We start from the raw sequence: 12,264 nt of genomic DNA, 5'->3' as shown, positions 1-12,264 counted from the left end.
TAAGACTGAGAGGTTAAGTCTATAGCTGACTTTAAGGCCAGCAATCGACTCACTGTGCCACCTGGTGGCCTAACCTCTGAAATTCCATGCCATCAATGGGTTCAGTCATTGGAATATTCACACCAGGAAAAAAAAAAAAAAAGAATAAGTCTGTAATAATATGGGATCAATAGATGTTCTTTAAGGAGGGGTAGAGCCGAGAGACAAGACACATATTTTAAAAGTCTAAGCACAGATGATGCAATCTACCAAAAATTGTTTTGTAAAATGAAGTCCAAGAAGGGAACCTTACCCATTTTGATTTTTTCATCTGCAGTGCTGCATCTTCTGTCTGTGTTCAAGAGAACCATAACGATGCTTTCCTGGAATCAATCAAATGAAAAGCTGCTTTCAGATCAAAGTTTCCACTTACTATTTTCCTTTGTTTTCTTCTCTTTAGCTGCTTTCCAATTAGTTAATTTACCTTCCATTTCTTGATTCCACATCCTGGACATTAACCTTTAATGTAAGAATCTGATAAATGTTTTCTGAAAATCATGTCACATCATTTTCTTAATGTGTCTGCTATCGTAACATTTACATTGAAAGACATCCTGGGTTCTAGGTATGATTTCAGTGCTTGATAGACTTTGACTTTGTCCCACAAGCGCAATGGTATCCTTGGTTGTTTGGCATTGGAACTGATTTCTTGTCAAGAACTAAGAATTCTTTTAGGACTAATGGCAAAGCTGAAATGATCACTTCATCAAAGAAGCCAAGTTCATGTTTGTAATACTTACAGGCAAATGTATTTCCTTTTATTTTATAGTTTGACACAATGATTTTCACAATGGTTCTTAACCTTTTTTATTGGTCAGGAAGCCCTTTGTCAGTTTGAGCACACTAAGAACCTCTTCTTGGCATAATCTTTTTAAAATACACAAAATAAAATGCACAGGATAACAAAAGAAATATAGGAACCAAATCATTCTGAAACTTCATGAACCTAAAACACCAGAGGCCATATCCTGGATGTCTGAATTCTTTGATCTTTGGAACATACACCTGAAGTCTTACTACCCTGGTTGGTCATTACTTCCATCTATCCATTGCTTATTTTTCTAAATTAAAAACAAAAATTTCATGGGTCCCTGCTTTAGCAAAATCAAGTGTATAGAAGGTGCACCAATTTGTCTGCATTCTGAACTTATCAACTTAAACAAATATCTACTATTTCATCTGCCTGTAGTCACTGACACAGACTACTACTCCTTCATGACCTTGTTCACAGTCTCCCATAGTTGCTGCTAGAAAAATACATCAGCCTGCCTGCTTATTAGCCTGTCTGAATTTAACTTGGCCAGTCCTCAGAGGACAAATACATCATCTCGAAGTCTTTCCAGCTGGGTGGAACCTGCCTCACTTTGCATTCTATTGGCCTAAAATTTTGTGAATCCAGGGAGAAAATATAAGAGTAAAATCAATAGAAGTCTGTTATATGTAAAATAAATTGAAGTTTTAACTGCAATGTATCTTGCAAGATTTTTACAATTATCAGAACCAAATCAAAGGATAAACAGATGTTTTCTCTTCAAGAATCATGGGTAGAAACAGTGAGCTGGGGCCAATCTAAGTACTAGGGTTCCGTGAACAAGGCTAATCAATTCCCTGGAATTGAGTGCACCAATTAGAGTCAAGTTTAGTGGGAGGGGTTGCTCACAAAGTTGGAGGGCTAACTTTGCCAATATAATACCTTCATAAGAAAGTTCTCTTTCATATTTCTGCATGGCTCACAGAACACTTCAAATGAAATCTTTTGAAATATACAGACTTTAGGAGAAAATGTAATGAAGTGTAGCTTTAGATTGGACAGAAAAGAGGAACAGATTAAGCAAGCAGCTAAGGGCCTGTGGCAATGAGTTTAGAGGAACAGAGAAGTAGCCTGAGCTCTTGTTATAGTCTACCAAGTATGGCAAAAATGGGGGAAATGGCATTCTTGAAAAATACCTCATGTTCAAAATATGTAAAGATAAATAGGCCATTGAATTATTTTCCTTGGAAGCAAAATATAAGTAAGGAAAATGACTGGAGATTGGAGGATTAGGAAATTGAGAGCTTTGCCAAACACTTAAAAATGATAAATATGACAGCTAAAAGAAGTGAGGTCTGTAGTAGTGATGGCTAAAGTAAACACCCAAGCGGATAACGCCAACACCTCCTTTCAAGTGCCTGGAATGGAAGGCATAAGATCCATCTGTAAATATTTAGATATTTAACATGTTTATTGCATTGACATTGCTTGAGTTGGTTTTTCCCTTCAAGTCTAAGATATCAGCAATGTTTTATTGAGGTCAGCAGTATCAACTACATGGCCCCATGAACTATATAGCTGGTTGTAACACTCCCAAACTGAATAAATGAAAATACTAGATAGATCATGTTAATATATGGTCTTCTAAGTCAATATGTGGCATAGTTATCATTAGACCTATTTTAAACACTCTGGTTTCTATTTGATTTTGATACCACTGGTCTAGATCACAGAATAGAGAAATATGTATCTATCCATCCATACCTTCTATCCAACACACATGACTCAAAAATGTACCATAAAGAGAGATCATCTGTCCTGCCTAACTTTACCCAACCTGACACTGTTCTGTCTTATCCTTTGTGCACTGAGAGGGATAATGGGTTTTTACTTTGGTGGGAAGAAGGGACAGGGGCTTCTGGCAAGAACACTACTTCTAGCAAAGCAATTCAGCAGCTCATAGTGATAGAGAGTCTTCTGGAGTGATAGAGAGTCTTCTGGATTCTGGAAAGGTGACATGATTTGCTTGCAGTCACAAAGTTATAGGCCAGAGATGGAACTCCCCAAGTTCAGCCCTCTATTGATTATACAGCACACACTCTCTCAAGAGTAGTTGAAAGGTAGTATGGAACAACATAAAGACTAATGGCTTTGGAATTGGGAGAATACTAAATTTGAGGGCTATTTTTGACACTTAATGGCTAAGTGACCCCAGGAAAATCAATTTATCTGAAACTTAGTTTTTCATCTATAAAAGAGAGCTGCTAGTACCCATATTCATTATCTTAAGGGTTGTTGTAAGGATTAAGTGACATTAAGTACATAAAGTTAGAGAAATATCAGTAATTATTAATCAAACTTACTATTACATCAACCTAAAATGACTATTTTACAGTATTGATTATGATACAATTGCATCTTCAAAAACAAGGATTTTTTTTTAAAGTCAAGGAAACATAAACCTTACATAAGGCATACTTTTCCAGTAAATTACTTAAGCCAGACCACAAAATAGAGCTGGAAGACTTCGTTTTCCTTACAGTCCCACAACTTACTACTTCTGTGAATCTCTGAGGCCTAGTTTTGTCATCTGTAAAATGGAAATAATGTTTGGGAGTGCTTACTTCACAGGACTATTGAGAGACTCAAGTTGGATAATCAGCATAAATCCCTGGGAACTCAAGGGCAAGATAAATGTTAGCTGTTACTGACAATGGTATTATTTTCACTCTCAAAAAATGATGGTTTATCACCATTAAGGATATATAGAGGAAGTTCATAAGTTCAAAACAGTTAGAAGTAGAAAGTGGGTGATCCAGTCTAATGATAGCGATATTGGTTTTTTACTAGTTCTTAATACAGTGCTTGACATATAACAAATGCTTACTATATAATCTTTCATTATTCATGCATTTTATTAATTCATCCCAAAGGAAGTACTTACCAGTTTCATACCAACTTTGTGTCCTCATATGCTTGTTAATTCCAGGTTCAAAAATTTTCATATTTAACAACACTAATTCAATGTCTACCACATGTGAATTTTGGTTAAAGGAACCAGGAAGACCAAGTTAATGTGTATGACTCTTATGTACTAAGGCTGACTGTGTACATTATCTGCATACCAATCTTGACCTTCAAAGTTAATTTCACTTAAATGCTTTCTCCCAAGAACCCCTGGAAAAGGTAGAAGGGATCAAAGTTGAACCTCATTATGCAACTCCATCTGAGTTCCTCAATCCCCATGACTATTGCTACCACTACCAGAGTTTTCTAGTGGACAGGTTAGTGCTGATATACAAAAACTTCATCAAACCCTAATATTCTTTTCTGTCTGGAAATCAACAGTAAGAAAAAAAGGCCTCATCACTTAAAAGAACTATCATAAAAATAGCCCAAATTGACCATCTTTCTCTGCTTAAAAATTTTGTCGATGTTCTTAAAAATGGTGAGATTAGATGGCAAAGTTAATTAAATGACTCTTTTTGGCAAAAGAACTTGCATAGATTAAAAAGAATACTATGACAGAAGTGATAGGATCAGAAAGAAATAAAGAGCTAAAAGGCATTTGGTATTATAAACTCACCTCTACTATTTGATCTTAATGTCTGAACTGGGCCAAGTTCTTCAACGGGGCTTAAGCTCTGTAAGCCTCAGTTTCCTCATCTATAAAACAGATAATAACAACATTTCATCATCTCAGAGTTATCGAGAAGATCAAATATGAATAGATGTAAAATTATTTTGAAAAGCTAAAAGTGCCATATGAATATTAGAGAATGTTACTGTCAAGAGTCCATTTGGTATAATATATATATCATATTTGATACTCAGTTCCCTGGGGAACTTCCTTTTTCTTTCCTTTTCAAATGAATACTCTCTTCATGTCAAAAAGTATATAGATCTCCTTAAAAATGCTAGAGGAAATGAAAAGGAGTCAGATTTGAGCCATGACTGGAAATATGCATAAAAATATCACTGAAAGTTGAATGGGGTTAGAACAGAGAAGAACTTTTGCTGTCAGGGTGATAAATGCTGAAACTGGCTACCAAAGGGGTTAGTGGGATCTCTCTTCCAAAAGATCTTTAAAAACCACAGAGACAACCCTTTTTCTTGAATGAGTTAGATGTGCAGCTGCCAGGAAAGAGGGGACTAAAACAGATGGTCTCCAGCCTATCACAATAAGGAAGGCTCATTTGAAATCACTATCATCACTACTATCACTCCCCTCCGAAAAGGGAAATAAATGTTAGTACTTGTTCGCAAGGCTGATTTTAAAAATTCTTAATATTATATTTAAAAGTGACAAGATAGTGTCAATAGAATCACTTAGAAGCAGAATAGTCATTCAGTGCTATTTTTAGATGGATGAAAATTCATTCCTTTTGGGAGAACATATTGGGTATTGATGAAAATAGTATTTTATTTTGGAGTTATGGAAAATAAGCCAAGAATACAGTAGTTAAGAATAAGTACTTAAGTTGACTGTTTTTAATTCCCCAGTTAAATGCAAGCAAATAGCCAAAGCCAAACTGAACTTCACATTAACAAAAGACAGCTATCAATGAAGTGTTTCCAAAGTACAACAATGCTCTTTTACAAGATTTCGTCATGCCATCCTTCTAAATATGTACAGAACATCACTGGCAAAGGAAGGTTGAATTCAATGTTATATAAGTTGAGGGGAATTCATCTTCGATGTAAAAAAGGGGGTTAATTTCATGTGGAAAATACTGTATAGAAGCTATAGACCGTGTAGCTGTCTTCCAACTAGTCACCAAATCAGTCGGGAATGTCCCAGAAGCTTCTAAAATGTTCAGGCCTAAAGGAGATCTGTGGTATCCTTGGTCCCTGTTCTTATCTTCTATGTGCCAAAAGGCTTCTGTAAAAGCCAACACTGAAACATGGGAAAATAGAGACAGTTTGTGCAAAGAAATTCCTGTCAAGTGGGTAAGCTGGTGACTACTCTGAACTAGCAACAATATAAAAATGGAGCCTTGGTTGCTCATTCCTCACATGTGACCCAAGATTTATTGTACCCATACCTTTTGGGAACAATTAGCTGATTTTCAAAATCCAAATTCTAAGTCAGTGTTTCTATTCTTTTTAAAAGATCAGCCCAAAGCAACTGCTTGATCATGTCTGAGACGAGCCCATGGCATTGTGCTTCAGTGAAAATAGCCCTGGCTCCGCCACATGCATGGCCTTGAGTAAATGGTTCAATCTCTTTGGGCATAAGCTCCCTTACCTGTAAAAGAAACAGGGGGAATTGCAAAAGATGGCATCTAAGTGGCATAGGAGACAAGAGTGATGGACCCGGAATCAGGAAGACCTGAATTCAAAACTTCAAAAACTCACTGGCCGTTTGACCCTGGACAAGTCACTCAACCTATCTGACTTATTGATCTCATCTGTGGATGGCAACAATGAAAGGCTCTATCTCCCATGATTGGCGTGATGATCAAAGGAGATATTTGTGAAGAGCTTGGCAAATCTTAAAACCCCACAGAAATGCCAGCTATTCAGTATTGCTTCCCGCTTGAGAACTATGCACTTATGTGAAAAGAGCAAACAATAAACAGCGATTTATCAATGAGATACAATTACTAGGCCAGGCAGGAATATGGCCATTCATAAAGTCAGGAGATGCCTTTATAATATACTTCTCTGGAAGTCCGCAAAGGTAGGCTGCTATTCTGAGCCTTGGAGGCACTGAAAGTAAAACACATGGGAATTCTTTCCCTCCCCAAATGGCTGAGAAGAGCTCATGCTGTTTGCCTGGGCAGATATTCATAAGATTGATATAGACTCCCCCTTTCCCCCCATACTACTTCCTGCTCTGGAAAGAGTGCTCTTTTTCTATAAAACTCTGTTGGTCGGTCACCTGGGAACCAACGGTAAGGCTGAAAAGGTTCACCTCTTTCAAGTTGTCATATTTAAAAGGTCACTTTGACTGGTGACCAATTCTCTTGCTCTGAGGAGAGAGAATGTACTGCATAAAAATGTCTTCTAAGTTTTGAAATGAGCTTTAAATCAGTTTTCCTTCTAGTAGACCAACTGACTGACAGGGCTAATGAACTTGATATATCTACATTGAGAATTAGAGCTGCCCTTCTCTTCTATCAGAAGGATGACAAAACTAATGAGCTTGGTATAACCAGGTTACGATCAAACCTGTCAAATTATCACTTGAAAAGCTAACAATAATTGGTGACATTACCCTCTGTCATCTAAACTATTGATTTCATGACACTTTTTTCTTATTAACTGATATGAGAATGAGGTAGCCCAATTTTGATTTTGAAGCTATGACAGAAAAAACAATGATCTATTTATACTATTTTGTATGTGTATTTCATCTATCAGCAATTGTTTTACGTTGGTGAAGATAATAATTAATGTCAGGACTAATAAATATCCCATTTGCTTGAAACTGCCCATTTTAAGACAACCTGAGTGTCTGCTAAGAAATCTTTAGAATCTTTGAAGTAATTTCTCTTATTCTTTGAAGCTCTTGATGATTTAATGTCTGTAAAGTTTAAATTATATAACTTATATGTGTAAAAAGTTAGCTTATTGTTTCTGTAAAAAAAAATTAAAGTATCTTTATGTCCAGACAGCTGCTAAATTGCTAGTAATTACTATCCTTTATTCATTTCTGTTTTGGACTTAACCTTAGTTTCTCTATTGTGGCTTGGCTCCAAAGGGAGACTGTTGTCATCTATAGGATAGAGCTCAGTAGGAAATTCAGGAGCAGAGATCAGCTATGGGAGTTTGTAAAGGCTTTGAAGGCCAGTTCCATCCCTTAGGCAATATATTTGTCCAGGTTTGCGCCCCCCCCCCCCACTATTCTACCCTGTATAAGATTTATTTCCTCAGGCAAGGAAATTGCCAATTATGTTCAATAATTGTACTACAGGCATAAAGATAGGCAGATACATTTTATGCTTCACTGATGGCTTTTTAAAATACTAGTCATCTCCCAACATGTCCTCTCTCCCCACTGAACAAAACAAATCAGCAGTGGCCATGGTGGACAGTATACATGCAACTTTCTTACTCTGCAGTGGCGCACTTTCAAGGATGTGCTGGAGGCAGCTCATATTGGTTCATGGGAGATGACTTTTGAATTATCAATGTATTTATGTCTCAGAAATCAACAAATGCTATGAGTCAGGTTTTGAGGTATTATTCCACTGGTTATTTAAACTTAATTGAATGACGTTTCTAACACAAATAAAAACTTTCAGAGAGGTTATTAAGCATTTACTTCCCCTTTCTAATAGGAGGTAGGCACATTGTTTTAGCATCTGTTCTGTTGGACGAAGATCAGTCACTGTATTTAGTCTTGGCTTAGCTGTGTCACATTAAGTAGTGGGACAGACCTTGGAAATACTTTCAAGGATTAAAACAAAAAAGTCTTTTGGACTACCTCTCAGTCTGTCTGAAAATTCGATTAACCTCAATTGTCCATTTCCCCAAATTTGACTTTTACAGTGTAGTTTATTCCCTCTTTGAATTCCTTTTCCCACCATGCCAGAAAATACATATGGGCACAACATCATTCTGTTTAGCACTAGCTGCTCAGTAATCAAATGAATATACAGTACAATAGTTAAAAGAGGTATGGACAGTTGCAAACTGCTGCTTTCCTTTGAAAAACAAAGTTAATAGCCAAGCTAACTTACTCTGCCTATGTTGGAATATGACTGAGGTTCCTTTGGAAACAATATTGCCATATGATCTCACAGAGATTATATATATATATATATATATATATATATATATATATATATATATATATATATATATATATAACACTGAATAGTTCTAAAAATGTTACCCATATTATAATTAATGTAACATTTAGGATAAGGGCATCTGGGTGGCTCAATGGCTACTGCTGGGCTTGGCTCTTCCTGAATTCAAATGGGCCTCAGAAACTTACTAAATGTGTAACCCTGGGCAAGTCAATTCACCCATTTGCCTCAGTTTCCTCATCTATAAAAAATTAGCTAGAGATGGAAATGGCAAACCTCTCTAGTAACTTTGCCAAGAAAATCTCAAATGAGGTCATGAAGAGTTAGTTGGACACAACTGGAAAATGACTGAACTGAAAATCTCTATTTTTCTAGGGCATTTCTTGTAAGGTGATTCACTTCTAATGAACATGAATGGGTCCATAATTAATATTAAATGGGTGATGCCCTTTCTCAACAGTATCTGTTAATAGTATATAAAATGGGCCATGTTCTACTTGCACTCGCCCCACACATACACACATGCTCCTTGAAATAGAATACCTTATAGATCAATGAGGTAGAATTTCTTGATTAATAGCAATGGAAAGGAGTGCCATTTAACAATTTCAGTTTTGCCTATTTACATCACTACCAGAAAACAAAGAATTTTGGAAATTTTAACTTATTTCTGGATGCTTCAACTTATTCAGAGATTGCTCAGACTACAAACCTTGCAATGCTGTATAAAAGACAAACTCATATCGTTGATGCCAATTATTAAAGCCCAGAGCCAACTCTTCATCTTGCCATGTCATTTATTTTGTAGGCATTTAGAAGGTAGCCTTAGGGATTCCTGGTGAAATTCCATCCATCCAGTGCTTTGATGGCCTAGTTAAGTACCAAACTAATATTCCCTTTTTCCTTTTCTATCAAACTGTAAGTCAGATAAAATCCTTTGCAACTGCTAATTTTAATGTAAATGAGGTATCCAAAGACAAAGATAATAGATTTTTGAAGGCAACATTCTGACCCAATGAGGCACAAATTGCAATATCTTAATCACTTCATCATTATCATATATACGACCAATCTAGAGGAAGACATTTTTTTTTTTTATTTTCTTGGGTCATCTGCATCTAAATGGCTACATTATGAAGGAAACATGAACACCACAGGATACCTTCTTAGTAAGTAGAGATATTTCAGCCTTTTAAATTCCATCTACTCAACGTTCTTGTGCAATGAGAAATCAAAAGGCACCAAAGCAGAAGGCCAAAGAGCAGCATCACTTTGGGTAACTGCAGGACCACGAACAAGAGAAGAGCATCATGAGAATGGCTTTAGAATAGGTCAAAGTTAAAGCACTGGCAGATACTCGAGTTGGATGAATAGTGGTACTATAACTGAATCCAACAAACCATTCTATCATTCTTTCAGGTAATAAGAGGCCTCTGAAGAACATTCAAAAGGCATCATTCTAAAAAAAAGGGAAGCACTGGGGAAGAATAAGCTGACCTTATTTTATTATACCAAAATTTTTAAATATCAAACCTGCAGCTAAACTATTCGGTAGTCCTGAAAAATTTATTTTTTGTTAAGAAACAATAGATTAAGATGTAAATGTAAATGAGGTACATGTTATTTTCATTTGATTCATGAGGCATAATATCCATTATTTTTTTCTGAAATGGTAACTGTGCAAAAATATCATACTGTCATCATTCTAAAAAAATAACTACTAATAAGTAAATAATACTTATTAAACTAATTTCTGAATGTTGGCAGGTGATAGGAGTGTAAATCAATTTTAGCAAAAGATGTTCAAAACACACATGGAGTGCTGGATTCCAACTACTCAAAGGCTGGGAGCAAAGGCAGGTATTTCTCCATGAAGATACAAGCGGGAGTCCAAAGTAGAAAAAACAATAGAGGAAAACTCTCTTCGTGACCAAATGGACAACTAAAACTATGTCTAGTACTATTTATGAAACTCTGGAGTCCTAAAAACTAAGAAATCAGTAGGTACATTACAGATCAAAAGTTAAAGTTTGATGATGCCCCAAAATGGAGCACAAGTAATTTTGGCCAAATGCAATTTAATTTAATAAATGTTTTTTTGTAATTCTTTCAACTAATTATTCCTAAAAATGATTTTTCTTCTGCAAGTGGACTAGCAATATAATCCCTTCTTTCTATCACTCCCCCTACAAGTGCAGAACTTCAATGATCACTTAGCTTTCCTCTTCCCAAAATTCCTTTCTCTAGCCACAAATACAGTATCAGAATATATCAGCATTAGAAGGGGCCCCAGAGGGCCTCATAATCTGCCTCATACCTGAAGAGGAATCCCTTCAACAGTATCTCAAGTTGGTTATCATTCAGTCTCTACTTAAAGACTTCCAGGTTTAAGAAGGTCACTCTTTCATGATCTCTAGTCTCTTCCCATTTTTGGTAGCTTGAATTATGAGGAAGCTCTTCTTTACGGTGAACTCAAATTGTCCTTGAGGTAGCTTCTACCCATCCCTCCTAACTCTGTCCAATGTGGCCAAAAACAAAGACTCATTTCTTCCTCATGCTCTGGAAAAGAAAAACAACAACAAAATGGAAAAAAAATTGGCTCTGTAACTATCATTTCTGCAGTAAGCAATTCTACCATTATCATAAGACAATTAGGAAACAGAATAAAGATTGCTGCATCTCAGTTCCATCCTTCATTAGATACTCTAATTCACTGTAATGCCCAGTTCAGAAATATCCCAAGTGAATGGAGCTGAAAATTGTATGTAACCATCTATGTACATTTCTCGTTATGAATCAGAGTCTCCCTTGGGTTCAACTTGTTAAATGAAAGTCACTTTCAGGAGAAATGAATTCAGTCCATTCATGTGAGTGAGGAATACTGGCCAGGGAACCAGCTCTAGGTCTCACTGTGATATGATCCACTCCTTAAGCCCTCACTAGTCTTAGTAAAGGTAGCTAGGTGATTCAGTGTAAAGAGTACCAGGTGTGGAGTCAGGAAGACCTGAATTCAAATGCAGCCTTAGATCCTTACTAGTTTTGTGTCCCTGGCTAAGTCACTTCACTTTTGTCTGCTTCAGTTTCCTCCACTAGAAAATAAGAAACATAATATCACTGACCTCCCAAGATTGTTGTGATGCTCAAATGAGGTAAAATCTGTAAAGTGCATTGCACAGGGCATGGTATATACAGAGTACTTAATTCATGTTCCCCTGCCCATTCCCTCTTCTCTCCTTTAGTGTTTACACCTTGCAGTCAGTATGGATTCCTCTCCACACACACATTCTGTGCTATGCATTATATTTTGCATCCATTCCTTCTTCTTAGCTCCTATTATCATGAGCCTTATTCAGGCCCTCCAAACATTTTATCTAGATCATTACAATAGCCTACAATAGCCTTCTAAGAAGTGCCCATAACACTAGTTACTCTCTACTTCCATCTAGATTCCAGGACTCTTCCCAGGTTGTGTTGCTGATACATCACCTTGAGCTCATCACCCTTCTCAAAGACCTTCTGGTTTCCCCACTGCCCATTGCCTATAGTATGCTAAACCTGGCATCCAAAGCTAGTATGTCTTCAACCTCCCCCTGTGATGTTTTCTTCTTATTTCTCCCCTTTATGAATTCATTTTTTGGCACCTTTCAATCACCTCTAGAGGCACTGTCCCTCATCGTCAAACCAGTCATTTCCTGTCTTTTTGTTCTTGCTCAA

The 12,264-nt window shown here is 36.6% G+C and overlaps 1 long non-coding RNA gene across 2 annotated transcripts in view; it reads right to left on the bottom strand.

Moving 5' to 3' along the window:
* The window catches only part of LOC141548669 (uncharacterized), a 679,315-nt gene that overhangs the window by 538,001 nt on the left and 129,050 nt on the right, over nucleotides 1–12,264 (bottom strand). For both annotated transcript variants that reach the window (XR_012484023.1, XR_012484024.1), the window contains exons 6-8: nucleotides 10,868–11,109; nucleotides 4,377–4,456; nucleotides 293–362 (exon numbers count right to left, since the gene is read on the bottom strand). This is a non-coding gene — a long non-coding RNA (uncharacterized LOC141548669). The remainder of the gene's footprint in view (nucleotides 1–292; nucleotides 363–4,376; nucleotides 4,457–10,867; nucleotides 11,110–12,264) is intronic.

The sequence above is a fragment of the Sminthopsis crassicaudata genome, chromosome X (assembly GCF_048593235.1).
Source record: "Sminthopsis crassicaudata isolate SCR6 chromosome X, ASM4859323v1, whole genome shotgun sequence".
NCBI lineage: Eukaryota > Metazoa > Chordata > Mammalia > Dasyuromorphia > Dasyuridae > Sminthopsis > Sminthopsis crassicaudata.
This window is presented reverse-complemented; position numbering and strand designations above follow the sequence as displayed.